General features: G+C 41.6%; 1 long non-coding RNA gene across 1 annotated transcript in view; it reads right to left on the reverse strand.

Annotated features, from left to right (window-relative positions):
• Positions 1-19,460, reverse strand: part of LOC108386046 (uncharacterized) — a 214,212-nt gene extending 194,752 nt beyond the window's left edge. Inside the window, exons 1-2 of the long non-coding RNA XR_012123607.1 lie at positions 18,468-19,460; positions 18,177-18,319 (exon numbers count right to left, since the gene is read on the reverse strand). This is a non-coding gene — a long non-coding RNA (uncharacterized lncRNA). The remainder of the gene's footprint in view (positions 1-18,176; positions 18,320-18,467) is intronic.
• Positions 19,461-19,736: the final 276 nt, after the last annotated feature.

Raw genomic sequence — 19,736 nt, forward strand, 5'->3', positions numbered from 1 at the left:
AAACAGAAACACTTAGAAAGCCTTCACCACAGCAGATGCTCTCTACATTGACCATGAAGAAGTACATCTGGTAACTAGAAAGCTCTATAGTCACCATTTGCTGCTTTCACCTAACTAAAAACTGCCTCGTTCCTTTCCCTCTACCTGCCTTACCATTTCTTCCTTCCAGACTCTGCTTGGACATCTCCTTCTCCAGGACACCATCCGTCAAGTGCTCTCTGACATGCTCCTTCAGCACCCTGTTTATACCTAAAGGTTGCACTTAACACTTTCTTGCAGTTCAGCTCCCTCACTGGGACCATGTCTCACTCACCCTTCTGTCTTCAGCACCTACCCAGGAAGGCCTGGCACATGGTGGGTACCCAGTAATGACTGCTGGTTGACTGAATAGATACCAGCTTTACAGTCAGGGAAACAGAATCAAATTCTGACTCTACCACTTACCTGACTGCCTTTTCTAATACTGTGCCACTGTATACCCACACTAGTCATTCTCTCTTATTGAAAGTCTTTGAAAGTCACTGCTCTTCAACATAAGCAGGGGCAGAGTGGCACTTTGAAATAGACATATATTCTTCAAATAATCATCTGAATAGTCTCTCTTATGAAGGATGAACATGTCCTTTGCTCTGGCAGAAGAATATAATAGAAACATTTGTGTCTTAACCAAGTCAGGCCCCTCGAGGGCCTGGTTGACCACTGGGGCTTGTCTGCAGAACAAGGAGAACCGATCTACATGTTGCACATTCCAAGACAGAACAGTCTGATACCCCCAACCCCTGTCCTCTGATTCAAAGTCAGGAAGGCCCATGAGAGTTGACCAGAGTGGTCCAGAATAAGACCCATAGGAAAGAAGGTAAGCCCTCTGGGATAAAATTATCTGTAAAAGGTAATATAGGTTAACAATCTGGGCTCAAAAGGCCTGAGATTTGGAAGGAAGGAGACCTGGTAATGGCACAATGCATACTGACACTGGAAGTCTCTCAGGACCCAGCTGTCCTAGAACAATATTGTAGATAGAGGACACTTGAGTATGGACTAAGGAAGATTTGAGTATCAACTTATGGACATAAGTATGATCTTGGAGCCTAACTGTGAGGCACCCCAGCGGTTTGTATAAGAGCCTGGACCATTATCACACTGCAAAGGGAAACATCAGCATCCACAGGGCAGTATAGCACCCAGCTTCCACAGCAGTGCTTCCTGGGTCCCTCTGATTCTTGAATTTGAAGGAGAAATAACCATTCCCTCAATTTGGACTAAGTAAGCCTTCAGAGTCCTTGGGAGTTTTTAATTAGGGGGGAAAAGCTGGACACCTTCCTACTGGAATACATGGGGTCTTAAACAATTAATTTGACAACATTAAGGTGATAGAATGATCATATCATTCTTTGTACCCTGAGTTAATAAAGTAAGTTATATTGGTTAGGCTGATTCAGTGGCAGGATCCACACTACCCAGCCTGAGAAAAGACAAGTGGAGCCTGTGAAAGAAGCTCTGTGGGCAGGAAGCATGCATCAGGCTCTCAACAGCACACAACTGCTGCCTTCTGAATCCAATCCATTCGGTTTATTACCTCCTGTGCAAGATTTACAGATAAGGTGGAAATCTGGGTGTGTCCATTCCCAATACCAACTTATATTACAAAAAAAATTTAATAGGGAGAAGTATCTGACATCTTCATACAAGAAACACAGAGGTATTTCAAACTATTATGCAGAAGGAACAAGAAGGAAGGAAGGATTGACTGTTCCCATGACTTTTCTCCTGTACTGGACAAGTTTACCTAAAAGTGGAGGAGAGTTCAGTAGAACCCACTGAAAGGGACAAACAATTGAGGGAGGCAAGGGTGGCCTGTGGGGCCACTGTGTGTCATGTTTAATGCTTACCAGAGCCTTCAGAAAAAACATGAATGCTAGAGACCATGTTGAGCTAGAACTCCAGGAAGGGATTACTCCTCTCGCTCCCGCTAGGGGAGGCTGCCATGCTTGGCCACACACAGGGGCACGGCCCCAGCTAGCTCGTTCTGAGAGCGACCCGGGAACTCCAGGAAAAGTGACCTGCCCTTGCTGAAATCTGACTGCCACAACAAGAACAAAAATAAATGCTGGGTCTAGCTCCTAGTCTTTTCCTCCTAAGAAGCTCTATCTCTAAACTAGTTGGCAAGTCAAAGCTCCAGACAACCTAACCTTTTCATTTTCTCTTTCTTTATCTATGCCTAAAATATCTATACAAGGAACACAGTCCCTCCATCAGCCCTATTTCAACAACCAGTAGAGGACATGTATTGACATTCTTCTGTAAGACAAGCAAGCAGGAAAAAAAAAAACCTAAACATGTATAGCAATAAGGTAAATCACATGATAAAGCAGCCAGGATTGAGAGCCACTAGTGTAAAACCAGAACTTTCAGTGAGGGACCACAAACTTGCACACAACCTCAGCTATGAAGGGGCTCCCACCTCTGCTACAACTATTCTCGGGACCATCATTCCAGGGAATAAAAGTCCAGAGAGGCAATGAACAGGAATGGAAGGACACACAGATGCCTCAGAAACCGAGCATCAGAATGAAAAGGAGAGTGATGCAGGCAAGTCCAACACCACGTCAGCCAAGATTAAACCACTGACTCAGATCTAAAATGGGAACAGGCTCAATCCTCCATTGGTTTCATTTCTTCACTACATTCCTTCTGCTGTCTTTAACTGTTTTCTCTCTAGAGGTGATCCCTGTGGACGGTGCCAAACAAGCTCATTTTGATTGATTCACTGCTGTTAAAACACTTTCTAAGATTTCCCAGTCTCAGTGGGATTATTCAGAGGATTCCCAGTCCATTCAGAGGTAGCAAACCAATAAAATGTTGGGATATATTATCAGAAGGCTGTAGTAACATTAGTTAATAATACATTCTCTTCCAGAAAATTGGCTGTAAGGATAGAAGCCCTGAATAACTCAGGCTCTTACTGAACTTGATTTTAGCTGAGTACCAATGCTAATTAGCCTGGGCAATTTTTTTTCATTTCTCAAAATAAAAAATGTACAGCCCAGTTCACTTCAAGTGTGAAACATAAGAAACAGGCCCTACTCTGAGCTCTGTGCTCTTTTTGAGAAAAGGGAAGTGAACTAGCAACTATTAGATACTGTACTGGTATGGGTTGAACCGTGTCCCCTGAAATGCTGTTGAAGTCCTAACACCCAGTACCTGTGAAGGTGACCTCATTTGGAAATAAGGCCTTGGCAGATGATCACATTAAGACAAGACCATTAGGGTGGGACCTAATGACTGGTGTTCTTATAAAAAAGGGAAGTTTTGCATTTACAAAGAGGGGCTGATGGGAAGACACAGTACAAACACGATCTAGAAGCCAAGAGCCTCCTGAGGCTGCTGAACGCTAAGAGAGCAGCATGGAAGGAGATGCTTGCTCACAGCCCTCAGAAGGAGCCAGCCCTGCTGACATCCTGATTTCTGATTTCTAGCCTGCAGAACTGAGGCAATAAGTTTCTGGTGTTTAAGCCACCAAACTTGTACTTTATTATGGCAGCCCCAGGAAATTACTACAATATCTAAAGTAACTATTGACTTAAAAACATGGTAGACCATTCAAAACCAGACTACTAATGCAGAGGCCTAGGTAAAAGGGGCATTCAGGGAGTAATGTCAAAGAAGGCAGGTGCCTGTAAGAATAGAAATAGGTTAGCATAAGCATAGCCATCTTAAAGGCCTAGAAGCCATTTTCTGAGTATGTGACTTAGAAAGAAAAACTGGAACTGGGTAAGGCCTTGAAAAACAAGTTAATCATGAGCACCGGGTGGTGGGCAGCTGTGACCCTTGGTCAGCTAACCTTGGTCAGTAAATCTTACATACCAAGCTTATCGTGCAGAACCTCCCTAACCATTGAGGAGTAGTCTTACCCTGCCCTTGCTTAACCCCAGGATATATGTCTTGCAAGAATAATGTATAGTTATAGAAAATTGCTATGAGTTAAGTGCTTTGAAATTGCTATATAAACCCTTGGCTCTGAGTGCTCGGGGTCCTTGTTGAGACCCGCTGCTTCGGGCTGACTTGGACCCCAACTAGTTGGCTGAATAAAGACTTTGCTTGAATTTACATCTCTATGCCTGTGTAGTTTGTTCTCTGGGGAAGCCTCGGAAGCCTGGACCCTAACAGTGCCAGGCAGAGCTGATTAGAGGAAGTTAGAGGGGTGGCGGGTACAGGACCAGGAGCAAACTTAAAACCCACGCACAGATTAGGTTCACTGCATGAACATGGACTTAGCACCCACTCTGGGCCACGCACTGCCCTAGGTGAAAAGTGAAGAAAGAATTATGTGTCATCTGTCTGACTAGACTCTTTTCCGTATAGTGCACCAAGACAGCAGTAAGCAGGGTGCTTTGGGATCAAAGGCATGGGGGGTGCTCACAGAGCAGCATGGGATTTGGGGAAGACTTCCTGGGAAATAGGATATCTCAGCTCTATCTTGAAGAATGAATTGGCAGAATGGACAAAAACATGTCCTTTTATAAAAGAATCCGGGGGGCCTCTTGGTACAATGTTGAGAGGATCTAATAGGATATGACTTTTTTTTTTAAAGGAAAGAGCCACAGCCTTAACACACATACTTGAACATAAGACACCACAATTTTGGCACCTCCAGAGTGGGGACCACCTGCAGTGAGAACCAGGAGAGGCAGCAACCATATTACAAAGCAGAGGGAACCTTGGCCAGTGGGCGTAACTAACCCGGTGTAGGGGCCATGAGAGCAAGGGGACTAACACAGCATACTGCACAGGCCATGGGGAGAAATAAGACCGTACCAGTTGTATTTGCTCATGATACACGTGAGACATGCCACACCACTGCTGCCTTTCAGAACTCTTCATGACAGCAAGTGGGAGCAAGTCAGAGAAACCACTGTAAAATAAAAATAATAAGGATCTCATAGGGTTATTGTAAGAAATGAAGAAAGAATAAATAAGAGTATTTCAAAACCACTGGGATAACGGCAGCCCCCCAATCTAACAGTGTTTGGTCCAGCCTGTGTTCACATTTTCCTTATCATCTTGTGTTAATTTGTCATCACTACCACTTACTGATATTCATTTCTTGAAAGCCACATATTTGGGGCACAAGGACTCCTTAACAAACGAAGCTGATTTAATGACTCAGGCGAGTGGCAGTCTGATGGGGAATCACAGCGGCCGCCAGCCTGAGCACTAACGGTACTGCGCGGACCTCCTCTGTGCTGCAGCGCTCTGCTAATTGGGTCTAATGGAGGAGCTGGAGGTATTCTCCTTCTGTTTTCCTGATGATATTAATATCTTCATAAGGTTAATGAAACTGCAAACACAGGCCAACTGTGAATGGCTTCGTGTATAATAAAAATCATCTACTCTGAATCTTATGCAAACACTAAGGATTACTGTGGCTGTGGTGGGCTTTGTCCATTATTGCTTATAACACCTAGGGATTTTTCTTCTTGTTTATTCTAAGGGCCAGAATTGAAGACCACTAAGGACCTGATCTGATTCAGAGGTTCCTAGACTGCCCAGTGGACACCAGCTGGGGCGGCCTCTAAGGACCAGGCACAGGTTTGGTCATAGCCTTTGTGGTCTCTACTGTCCCCTGCTGGCCTAGAGAGGGAGGTGCCGCTCTCCAGCACCCCCGGGAGACGGACAGCACCAGAAGAGAGAAAATATGAACAGCTATCACTTTTATTACTTACTCTCACTTTCTAATTGAATATGACATCCTCGTGGGGTATATCCTGTTACTGCCGTTTTACGGATGAAGAAATCTAGGCTGGAGTAGTAAGCCAAGTTACCATAAGGGCACAGGGCTTGTGAGAGGCAGATTCAGGGCAAGGTACAAATCTGACTCACAACTGCTGTCACACTCCCATCAGAAGACGTGAAAGAGTAAAAGCACACATACTTTAAAACCAGATAAGCTTTGGTTTTGATTTTAATTTCCCAACTTAAGGATTTATCAACTTAAAGTATTGAATTTATTTAAATTTGCTTAGCTCAGTTCCTTCATCTGTAGAATATGAATCATCATACCTTCCTTGGAAGATCGCTGTGAGGCTTTAAAAATAGGCAAAGCACCAGGACCTGGAATACAGCTGCTGCCCCCTGGACGGCAGGTGCTCTTTGGGGCCAGAGACAGAATGTGGACAAGGGTCTGCCTTCCTGTGACTCAGTGGCTGCTTCATTTGAGTTCCCAGGAGGTTTCTAACTCAAAGTCCAGGATCAAAAAAAAATACTAGAATGTTCAAATAATGATGTCAACACATATTGATAGCTCCTTAACAATGACAAATCACTTTTGCATATATTTTATTTGATCCTCATAAATATGTACCAATAGATTCCACAATTAATTGAAGAAACTCAAAATATGCCCAGCATTACAATAAGCACCTAAAATACGTGGTTCAGTTTCATCTTCATAACAACCCTATAGGTTGGCATTATTTCCCCCATTGTCTGCATGAGAAAACTGAGGCTCAAAAAGGTTAAATAACTTTCCCAGAACCACACAGTAGTATGTAGCACAGCTAAGACTTGAACACTGGAACATCTGGCCACAGAGCTCATTTCTCTCAACCACTGGGCTACAGTGCCTTTTTCTGAAGTAGGGAGGGCGAATATTCTATTTTCACTATATATGTATGTATGTATATAGATATAGATATAGAGATAGAGATAGAGATAGATATAGAGATAAATATAGAGATAGATATAGAGATAGACATAGATATGAATATATATACATATATATACACATATGGATATTCTGAGTCATATAAGGGTCAGCAACTTGTTCAAGGACTCACAAGTTGTATATGGGAAAATCAGGCCTGATAGCTGACCAGGGGTGTCTGCAACCAGGAGTAAGTTCCTTGTCTCTGAAGATCATTGTGAGATAAGATGACCATTTTCCAGGTATAATACAGATAAAACTTGTGAATCCAAAAGTTACATGTTTTATATGCCTCTAAGGTTCTTCTCAAACCTTTGGTTCTATAACTCCATTTTTAATGTAGAGGGACTCAAAGTCTTAAAACTAGAAATTCTTTTATTAAGATAATATATAATATAAAGCAACATTGGCATGAGAAGTTTCTGGGTGTGCTACATTTGCAGTGTGACAGGTGGAGAAGAACTTTGTGAAACTAGTCATTGTCCAAAAGCATTAATATCCAAAGATAAATTAATAATAATGGGAAAAACCAATTAGTCATTGAAACTGGAATGAGGCAAGGAAAAAAATATATTATCTCTTTGCAAATATGGCCCAGCACTTTCACTATAAAATAAAGTCTATGATAAATCACAAATAAGTTAAATGGACATCTGCAGAAGAAATTAAATTACCAAAGGAAAACGGCACATTTGGGAAATTTTATGAACATGGAAACCACTAAGAGAAATGACATTCCTTGAAGATTGTTTAATGGATTCATTTTCTACTTAGAATCTTTTAAGAAAAAATTTGGTAGCTCCCACTCATGGCTTCTTTTGAATACTAATGATTTCCCGAGAACTGGGTGGTGAGGACACATATCTCCAGCAGCAACTATCACTGTCATAGTGTCCAATATGTAAGGACACTGCAACACAGGGGCTAGAATACACAATTACAACGTCTAAGTACAAACTTTTCAAGTTGTGAATACAAGTCTGAGGCCTGTAAGCATAGCAAATAACAAATCTCAGCTTAGTTATAATTAAGGAAATCATGATATCAGAATAGAAAGGAAGGCCTTTATAAATATGAACTTTCTTATCTTCAAAGCTTAGGTTTCTATACACCTCAAGATGTGAGTTCTAAAAAAAACTTTAAAACTAACAGTGAGAAGAGTACAACATACAAATAAAAATAGAATAACACTATGTTCCTTAAAAGTGTATGTAGGGGAGGAGCCAAGATGGCGGCGTGAGGAGGGCAGTGGAAATCTCCCAAAACAATATATATTTTTGAAAATAAAACAATTACAACTATACCTAAAAAAGAGGCCAGAAGACACAGTACAACAGTCAGGCTACATCTACATCTGTGAGAACTCAGCACCTCACAAAGGGGGTAAGATACAAGCCATGGCCCAACGGGACCCAAGCACTCCCCACCCACAGCCCACTGGTGAGAGGAGAGGAGTTGGAACGGGGAGGGAGAGGGAGCCCAGGACTGCTAAATACCCAGCCCTAGTCATCCACACTGGGAGCGCAGACACACAGTACATGGTGTGCTGGATATTAGGGAAATGGAACAGTAAAACCTGCAAGTGGGTCTCCGCAGCTGGCGCACCTGAGACAAAAGAAAACCAAGTGCTTTCTGAAAGGGTTAAAGGGACAGGGACTCCACAGCTGGATGGAAGCGTCCCGGCGCACTCAGCCCAGCAGCTGGGAATTGCAGGGAATTTCAGGCACCCCTGACCCATGGGAGGCAACACAGCTCTGAAGCCACTCACAGTGGTAAACACCCTCTCTCATCCATTCCCATTCCCGTGGGGCCCCATCACAGCAAGGGAGCAGCCATAGAGTTGGCCGTGCCCACAGAGGCCACCCAGAGCCTCCTCCGCAGCCACCTGGGCCAGACTCAGAGGTCACACCAGCGTGCATAGCCCAGCACATACAGAGGAAGCAGGGACGGGGTGCGAAGGGTTGCCATTCTCACAGGAGAGCACACCTAGCGTGCCTGCCTCACCCCACGGGGCACTGGGCAGCCTGGAAGGCTGCCCCACCCATGGTGGCTCAGGGAATAAAACTGGAAGCTGCTCCCAAAGTGCGAGGAACTGGCACAGGCAACAGAGAAGGGCAAGGCCCAGGAAGGGACGTTGTTCTCCCAGCTGACACACGTGCCAACTGCCTATGACTACCTCTATCGCCATGAAAAGGCAGAAGAATTTGATCCAGTCCAGAATTTCCCAGACAAACCCCGAGAGGGAGCCAGGGGAGATAGATTTAACCAATCTTCCTGAAAAAGAATTCAAAATAAAGCTCATAACCATGCTCATGCACTTGCAGAGAAATATGCAAGGGCTAAAGGATCAAGTTAGGAAGGTGAATACAGAAATAAAACAATCTCTGGAAGGACTTAAGAGCAGACTGGATGATGTACAAGAGGCCATTAATGGAATAGAGATCAGAGAACAGGAATACAGAGAAGCTGAGGTAGAGAGACATAAAAAGATCTCCAGGGAATGAAAGAATATTAAGAGAACTGTGTGACCAAGCCAAATGGAACAATATTCGCATTATAGGGGTACCAGAAAAAGAAGAGAGAGAAAAAGGGATAGAAAGTGTATTTGAAGAAATAATTGCTGAAAACTTCCCCAAACTGGGGGAGGAAAAAGTCTCTCAAACCATGGAAGCCCACAGATCTCCCAACGCAAGGAACCCAAGTAAGACAACACCAAGACACATAATAATTAAAATGGCAAAGATCAAGGACAAGGACAGAGTATTAAAGGCAGCCAGAGAGAGAAAAAAGGTCACCTACAAAGGAAAACCCATCAGGCAATCATCAGACTTCTCAACAGAAACCTTACAGGCCAGAAGAGAATGGCATGATATATTTAATGCAATGAAACAGAAGGGCCTAGAATGAAGAATACTGTATCCAGCACAATTATCATTTAAATATGAAGGAGGGATTAAACAATTCCAAGACAAGCAAAAGTTCAGGGAACTTGCCTCCCACAAACCACCTCTACAGGATATTTTAAAGGGACTGCTCTAGATGGAAGCACTCCTAAGGCTAAATAGATGTCACCAGAGAAAATATAATCAAACCAAAGAAAGCAGACCAACCAAATACTAACTAAAGACAAAAAATAAAATCAACTACCCACAAAAACAGTCAAAGGAAACACAAAAGAGTACAGAATAAAACACCTAACATAAAAGAATGGAGGAGGAGGAATAAGAAAGGAGAGAAATAAAGAATCATCAGACTGTGTTTATAATAGCTTAATAAGTGAGTTAAGTTAGACAGTTAGATAGTAAAGAAGCTACCCTTGAACCTTTGGTAAACACGAATCTAAAACCTGCAAAGGTATTAAGTACATATCTTTCAATAATCACACTAAATGTAAATGGACTGAATGCACCAATCAAAAGACACAGTGTAATAGAATGGATAAAAAAACAAGACCCATCTATATGCTGCTTACAAAAGACCCACCTCAAACCCAAAGACATACACAGACTAAAAGTCAAGGGATGGAAAAAGATATTTCATGCAAACAATGGGGAGAAAAACAGGTGTTACAGTACTTACATTAGACAAAATAAACTTCAAAACAAAGAAAGTAACAAGAGATAAAGAAGGACATTACATAGTGATAAAGGGGTCATTCCAAAAAGGGGATATAACCATTATAAATATATATGTACCCAACAGAGGAGCACTGACATATGTGAAACAAATACTAACAGAATTAAAGGAGGAAATAGAATACAATGTATTCATTTTAGGAGACTTCAACACACCATTCACTATAAAGGACAGATCCACCAGACAGAAAATAAGTGAAGGACACAGAGGCACTAAACAACACACTAGAACAGATGGACCTAATAGACATCTACAGAACTCCACACCCAAAAGCAGCAGGATACACATTCTTCTCAACTGCACATGGAACATTGTCCAGAATAGACCACATAGTAGGCCACAAAAAGAGCCTCAGTAAATTCAAAAAGATTGAAATTCTACCAACCAACTTCTCAGACCACAAAGGTATCAAACTAGAAATAAATTGTACAAAGAAAGTAAAAAGACTCACAAACACATGGAGGCTTAACAACATGCTCCTAAATAATCAATGGATTAATGACCAAATTAAAATAGAGATCAAGCAATATATGGAGACAAATGACAACAACAGACCAGTGCCCCAACTTCTGTGGGACACAGTGAAGGCAGTTCTAAGAGGAAAGTATGTATCAATCCAGACCTATTTAAAGATGGAAGAACAATCCCAAATGAATAGTCTAAAGTCACAATTATTGAAATTGGAAAAAGAAGAACAAATGAGGCCCAAAGACAGCAGAAAGAGGGATATAATAAAGATCAGAGAAGAAATAAATAAAATTGAGAAGAATAAAACAATAGAAAAAATCAATGAAACCAAGAGCTAGTTCTTTGACAAAATAAACAAAATATATAAGCCCCTAACAAGACTTACAAAGAGAAAAAGAGAATCTACACACATAAACAGAATCAGAAACAAGAAGGGAAAAATCACAACAGACCCCACAGAAATACAAAGAATCATTAGAGAATACTATGAGAGTCTATACGCTAACAAGCTGGAAAACCTAGAAGAAATGGACAACTTCCTAGAAAAATACAACCTTCCAAGACTGACCAAAGAAGAAACAGAAAATCTAAACAGACTAATTACCAGCAAAGAAATTGAATCAGTAATCAAAAAACTACCCAAGAGAAAAAACCCCGGGCCAGATGAATTTACTGTGGAACTTTATCAGACATACAGAGAAGACAAATAACACCCATTCTCCTTAAAGTTTTCCAAAAAAATAGAAGAGGAGGGAATACTTCCAAACTCATTCTATGAAGTCAGCATCACTCTAATACCAAACCAGGCAAAGACCCCACCAAAAAAGAAAATTACAGACCAATATCCCTGATGAATGTAGATGCAAAAATACTCAACAAAATATTAGCAAACTGAATTCAAAAATGAATCAAGAGGATCATACACCATCAACAAGTGGAATTCATCTCAGGGATACAAGGATAGTACAACATTCGAAAATCCATCAACATCATCCACCACATCAACAAAAAGAAGGACAAAAACCACATGATCATCTCCATAGATGCTGAAAAAACATTCGACTAAATTCAACATCCATTCATGATAAAAACTCTCAACAAAATGGGCACAGAGGGCAAGTACCTTAACATAATAAAGGCCATATATGAAAAACCCACAGCCAACATCATACTTAACAGCAAAAAAGCTGAAAGCTTTTCCTCTAAGATTGGGAACAAGACAGGGATGCCCACTCTCCCCACTGTTATTCAACATAGTACTGGAGGTCCTAGCCACAACAATCAGACAAAACAAAGAAATACAAAGATTTAGATTGGTAAAAAAAGAAGTCAAACTGTCACTATTTGCAGATGACATGATATTGTACATATAAACCCTAAAGACTCCACTCCGAAACTACTAGAACTAATATCTGAATTCAGCAAAGTTGCAAGATACACAATTAATACACAGAAATCTGTTGCTTTCCTATACACAAATGATGAACTAGCAGAAACAGAAATCAGGAAAACAATTCCATTCACAATTGCATCAAAAGAATAAAATACCTAGGAATAAACCTAACCAAGGAAGTGAAAGACCTATACCCTGAAAACTACAAGACACTCTTAAGAGAAATTAAAGAGGACACTAACAAATGGAGACTCATCCCATGCTCTTGGCTAGGAAGAATTAATATCATCAAAATGGTCATCCTGCCCAAAGCAATCTACAGAGTCAATGCAATCCCTATCAAATTACCAACAGCATTCTTCAATGAACTGGAACAAATACTTCAAAAATTCATATGGAAACACCAAAGACCCCGAATAGCCAAAGCAATCCTGAGAAGGAAGAATAAAGTGGGGGTGAGGGGATCTCGCTCCCCAACTTCAAGCTCTACTACAAAGCCACAGTAATCAAGACAATTTGGTACTGGCACAAGAACAGACCCACAGACCAGTGGAACAGGATAGAGAGTCCAGATAATAACCCAAACATATATAGTCAACTAATATATGATAAAGGAGCCATGGACATACAATGGGGAAATGACAGCCTCTTCAACAGCTGGTGTTGGCAAAACTGGACAGCTACATGTAAGAGAATAAAACTGGATCATTGTCTAACCCCATACACAAAAGTAAAGTCAAAATGGATCAAAGACCTGAATGTAAGTCATGAAACCATAAAACTCTTAGAAAAAAACACAGGCAAAAATCTCTTGGACATAAACATGAGTGACTTCTTCATGAACATATCTCCCCGGGCAAGGGAAACAAAATCAAAAATAAACAAGTGGTACTATATCAAGCTGAAAAGGTTCTGTACAGCAAAGGACACCACCAATAGAACAAAAAGGCATCCTACAGTATGGGAAAATATATTCATAAATGACAGATCTGATAAAGGGTTGACATCCAAAATATATAAAGAGCTCACATACCTCAACAAACAAAAAGCAAATAAACCAATTAAAAAATGGGCAGAGGAGCTGAACAGACAGTTCTCCAAAGAAGAGATTCAGATGGCCAACAGACACATAAAAAGATGCTCCACATCACTAGTCATCAGAGAAATGCAAATTAAAACCACAATGAGATATCACCTCACACCAGTAAGGATCACCACCATCCAAAAGACAAACAACAACAAATGTTGATGAGGTTGTGGAGAAAGGGGAACCTTGCTACACTGCTGGTGGGAATGTAAACTAGTTCAACCATTGTGGAAAGGAGTAAGGAGGTTCCTCAAAAGCTCAAAATAGAAATACCATTTGACCCAGGAATTCCACTTCTAGGAATTTACCCTAAGAATGCAGCTGCCCAGTTTGAAAAAGATATATGCACTCCTATGTTTATCACAGCACTAGTCACAATAGCCAAGAAATGGAAGCAACCTAAGTGTCCATCAGTAGATGAATGGATAAAGAAGATTGGTACATATACACAATGGAATATTATTCAACCATAAAAAGAAAACAAATCCTACCATTTGCAACGACATGGATGGAGCTAGAGGGTATTATGTTCAGTGAAATAGCCAGGCAGAGAAAGACAAGTACCAAATGATTTCAATCAGATGTGGAGTATAAGAACAAAGAAAAAACTGAAGGAACAAAACAGCAGCAGACTCACAAAACCCAAAAATAGACTAACAGTTACCAAAGGGAAAGAGACTGGGGAGGATGGGTGGGAAGGGAGGGATGGGGGTGGAAGATAGGGGGCATTATGATTAGCATGTATAATGTTGGGGGCAGGGGACACGGGGAGGGCTGTGCAACACAGAGAAGACAAGTAGTGATTCTACAGCATCTTACTACACTGATGGACAGTGACTGCAATGGGGTTTGTGGGGGTGGGCTTGGTGATGGGGAGAGTCTAGTAAACATAATGTTCCTCATGTAATTGTAGGTTAATGATACCAAAAAAAAATTCAAGAAACAAGTAAGCTTTCAATATAAAAATAAAAATACACATAAAGAAAAAAAGTGTATGTAAAGGAAAATGCTTTTTAAATTACTGGATGTCTTGCTATCTAAAATAAACCTATGTTTCACAGAACATTCTAGTTAATTATAATCTTAAAATTTGTATGGAATCACAAATGACCCAAATAGCCAAAGCAATCTTGAGAAAGTAGAACAAAGCTGGAGTTATCACACTCCCTGATAGCAAACTATACTACAAAGCTACAATAAGCAGAACAATATGGTACTAGCACTAAAATGCACATGTGGATCAATGGAATAGAAAACAGAAAAGGGCCTAGAAATAAACCCATGCTTATATAGTCAATCAATATATGACATAGGAGGCAAGAATATACAATGAAGAAAACAAAGTCTCTTCACTAAATGGTGTTGGGGAAACTGAACAGCTACATGCAAAACAATGAAACTGGATCACTGTCTTACACCACGTACAAAAATAAACTCAAAATGGATTAAAGATCTAAATATAAGACCTAAAACCATAAAACTCCTAAAAGAAAACATAAGCAATAAACTCTTGAATATCACAATTAGTAAATTTTTTCTGGATATTTTCCCCAGGCAAGGGAAACAAAAGCAAAAAATAAACAAGTGAGCTTACATCAAAGTAAAAAGCTTCTCAACAACAAAGGAAACCACCAACAAAATGAAAAGGCAACCTACTGAATGGTAAAATATAATTACAAATGATATATCCAACAAGAGGTTTATATCCAAAATATATAAAGAACTCAACACCAAAAACAATAAATAATCTGATTAAAAAGTGGGTAGAGGATCTGAATAGACATTTTTCTAAAGAAGACATTCAGATAGTCAACATGAAAAGATTTTCAATATCACCAGGGAAATGCAAATCAAAACTACAATGAGGTATCATCTCATATCAGTCAGAATGGCTAGTATTAAAAAAACAAAAACAAGAAATAAAGTATTGGTGAGGATGTGGGGAAAGGGAACCCTCACTGGTGGGAATGTAAATTGGTGCAGCCACTATGGAAAGTAGTGTGAAAGTATCTCAAAATCTAAAAATAGAAATACCATACAACCCAGTAATTCCACTTCTGGGAATTTAACTGAAGAAAACAAAATCACTAATCCAAAAAGATACATGCACTCTTATGATTGTTGCATTATTTACAAGAGCCAAGATATGGAAGCAACCTAAGTGACATCTATAGATAAATGGATGCATATATACAATGGATTATTATTCAGCTACAAAAAAGAATGAAATTTTGCCATTTGCAACAATATGGATGGACCTAGAGGATATTATGCTAGAGAAATAAGACAGAGGAAAAACAAATGCATAATGTTTCATTTATATGTGGAACCTAATTTAAACAAAAATGAATAAACAAAACAGAAATAGACAAACAGAGAATAGACAGGAGATTATCATGGGTGGAGGGGTCCAGGGAGGTTGGGCAACACAGGAGAAGAGAGAAAATAGATTTAAAAAATAAAATATGAAAATAAAAAACAAAATAAACCTATGGCTTGTCCCTTCCCTTGAAAAATAATTTACTATTCCTCAGTTCTTATTGTTTCATTTTTATTTTAAATTCATATTTTCCTTTCATTGTAAATATTTATAATTTCTTCAACAAGATGTTCCAGGTGAGAAAGTAAATTAATTGAGAAAATTTGCCTTCAACACAGGCTTTCCTGTTTTGCAAGGAGGGTTACTCTTTCTGTGACCGCAGCATAAATAAAGTTGCACTTGGCCATTCAGCAACACTGGGCCAGAAAGTTGCCTGCATCTCATAAACCACTATGGGTCACCACAATGTAAGGACAAGATGGACAGATGTCAAGTGTCCAGCAGCTAAGAAGGATATTTCTCATCTATTGTGATACGTTCAATATATAGGGGATGAGGGGGGGTCATCTTGACAAATAATAGACATCCCAAACTCACAGCTTCTCTTTTCCAGATCTGTGCCAATATCCAAACTAACTGAGTGAGAGGCATGATCTTATCCTACACACCACACTCCTGTCACAGCTTATCATTTCTGCTGTCTCTTTCCCATTCTTGTGGATGGCATGACGTAAGACTGTCCTCTGTCTCCAACAGTGAGCCTCGTGGCAAAGAAGCAAACACAGCTAGTTTTAATTGTCTCTTCAGACGTATCAAAACTGTCTTTGGAGCTTCCTTTATATTTAGAAGAGCCAAAGCACCCACGTGCTCTCCATACCTTAGGCTGGACCATGACCCCTAAAGCAGGTGAATGGGCCCAGCATGTCCACATTTTAGAACAAAGTCTTAACTTTCTCCTAACAAGGAAGGTTTCAGACCCAGCCAGGATAGGAGCTGTCCATCTGGCCAGAAGGAATGTCCAGCCTCAGTCTTTGCCACATGTGAGGATAACTAACATTTCAGTCTGTATTTTTGTCTGGGTGAATGAACTCCTTTCTTCTAGAAAAGAAGGCTGGGAAGATGCTTTTGTTTTCAGAAATCCTTAAGGGGTAAAACCCACCCAGGCAGCTAGAGAGGGAAATCAATCAATCAGACACCGGAGCCAAGATTTTACTGTATACTAACTGTAAGCTGAAAGAGAAGAATGGTGGGGAATCATTTGCCCCCTTCATGAACTCAGATTAGAATTTTACTGAAGCTGAAACTGCATTTCATTGTGGGACACTGCAGGAAGACCTGAGATTGTCTTCTGCCTCCATAGACAAGAAGTCCAACCCAGGATGCACATCCTTCTACAGCACCTTTCAGATCTGTAGTTTATAAAATGGAGTTGTGCTTTTCTTTCTAACTGCATAACATGTACAAATGTTAATGAATATTTTTATTATCTGGAATTATCATCTTTAAGTAGAACTTAAAAGGGAAGTGTGCCAAGTTTTATGGAGTGCTGTGAAGAAGATTAGACCTTTATTCAGAAGTCTTGGGCTCTAACACTGCCAGATACTACCAAGTTCCCCGCACTCCCTCTGCCTCTCAAATTTCCTCATCTGTAAAACAAGGTGATTGCCAGGGTTGTGAGGTGGCAGCCCTGACAATCACCTTGAATTTAACCATCTTTAAATGGAGTTGAATTTAACCTTCTTTAAATGGAGTACCTGCTTTCCAGGCAGCCAGGCCCCTTCACTTTTTTGTCTCATACCTGGTCCTCCTTCATATGCTCATGATACCAGCCTAGCCCTGAACACATGTGAGCTTGAAATTAAAGAATCTCAAAGAATCTTACCTAACCTTTAAGAAAATCTAGTGTTTGACCCAGTCATAGCTATGGTTCCCTCACTGCCTCTTTAATTAAATATCTCAGCTTGAGATACATTTGGAAAATGAAGAAAGAGATCAAAGCAGTCCAGCAGGAGGAGAGAAGAGAGTAACTTGAAGTGTAGCACTGTTAAGTGTCATGCCACAGTCAAGAAATGCAAGCAGCTGGGCATGACTAGACAGAGGGTGTAAGGGGAGAAGTAGAGGGAGTAGAATAATTGAGGTGAGAGCAAGAGGCAAATATTGAAAGGAGTTGTGAGCTAAGCTGAAGACCCTGAACTTCATCCTGAGAACTGAAGGGAAATGGCACAATAAGTGAAATGAGGGGCGGGAGTCACACAAGATTTCTAACCTATGGGATTTCTATTTGAAGACTCTACTCTGTAGGCACGTGGAAGATGGACAAGTACTTTCCTAAGCAGCAAAAAAGTACTTTCCTCGTCAGTAGAATGAGTTCGTGTACACCAGGGATCACAGTGCTGTGCATGATAAAATCATGAGAAGCCTGTAGAAGTGCTGCTAACCAGCCTCCTGACGAGATTTTTTATAAATTGAGGGTGGCAAGGGAAACAAACAGGTATTTTTTTAAAGCATGAGAACCTTAAAGACTATTCTCACTCTGAAATTCTTCAATTTTGTCAAAGAAGGTTCCTACCATTCGAAGTGAAGCATGGTAAAAGCCATTTCCTTTGCATCTTCGGACCCCAAATCTGGACCAAGGTTTGGAAAGCACCTCTAGAGTTTATATCACTCCTCTTCTTTAAACTGGTTTTATTCTTGGGCGTATCAAGTTTCCCCCTGAAAAAGCAAAGGGATTATTTCAGGGAGCAATCTCAAACTTCCATTTTAGAATTTCACACTATCAAACCATTTAGATGTGAAAGAATACCAGCACCTCCCAAATACATGGAAAAACAATAAGAAATGATAATCAAGATATATTCACTTCTTATAACGGATTGTTTTTAATCAGTTAATGAGCGTATCTATAAAACCATAGTCTGTGTAGTATTTTCCAAGATTCATTCCAGCACGGCAGGCGAGCAGGCTCCCTTCTCATTTTCCGCCCCGAACCTCTGGGGCATCCCTCAGATTGCTGTCCGTAGGGCGCCCTCTGCTGTTCAAGGTGACGGAGACGTGGGTCGGAGGATTCACACGCCTCCGTGTACCGAGGAAACGACCCTGACGTGAATTTGTCCCTTACAGACAAACAGCTCTGCCTCCCGAACATAAACACTCCTGCCCCATAGGTCAATCCAAGAAAGGCTTCCACCCCCAAAAAAGCAGAGACAGCAATCTCAGTCTTCAAGATTTTGTCCAAAGTCAAGCCCCAGAATCATTACAGTGGTGCTGAAATTAGCCTCCACCTCTCCGGTGAGATGTTGCTGTTTTCCTGTGTTCGCACTGTTCACACTGAAGCTTTAACCTCTGTGGCTGTTGTCTTCTTTTAAGAGAGTGGAGGTGAGCAGGACCGTCTCCTCTCAGGCACCATAATGATGCGGACTTGCTGCTCAGGGCACGCAGCCTTGGATGCTTTCTTCCTTTACCCAGAAATTGTAAAACACTGAGGGACCCCTGGGGCAAGTTAATCATAAAATATTCAGCAGCATCTGTGTCGTATTATTTACTGTCAGACTAGACGGAGAAAACATGGCGCCTGTGCCGCAGGCTGCCCCGCGCCTCGGGCCCGTCGGCTGGGGCTGCAAGGCGCGGTTTCGCGGTCCTGCGCTTCCACCTTCCGCCTCCTCGCGCAGCCATTCTCCCAGCACCTGGCAGCCGCGAGGCTCCCAACGCAGGCTCAGGAGCAGGTGTGTGCTCAGGTGTGTGCGCGTTAGGAGGCCGCCTGCCGCGGGGGTGGCGTTGGGTCCCCCTCTCCGGAACTTACACGGCGAGTCCGCGCGGCGCGGTCGCCGCCTGAGGAGTGAGGGGCGTCGGCGGGCCTCCCGCTGCAGTCGGCGCACGCGCGCGCGGAAGCCTCGGGCCGCTCGGCCCCGGGACTGGCCGGGCCTGCTGAGGTCAGGACGCACGAGCCCAGCCGCGCGGCCCGGCAATAGAGGCACAGTCAACATCTTCCCCGTAGCGGGCGGAGTGCTAGGCTCTGGCGTCTGGTCCTGCCTCTGCCACCTTGTGACCCCCACACACGATGGCGGAGACTAGAGTCACCTGGAGAGCTGTTGAACCACACACACACCTTTCCTATCACCGAATTCTGGTA

The sequence above is a fragment of the Manis javanica genome, chromosome 2 (genome assembly GCF_040802235.1).
Source record: "Manis javanica isolate MJ-LG chromosome 2, MJ_LKY, whole genome shotgun sequence".
NCBI classification, from domain to species: domain Eukaryota; kingdom Metazoa; phylum Chordata; class Mammalia; order Pholidota; family Manidae; genus Manis; species Manis javanica.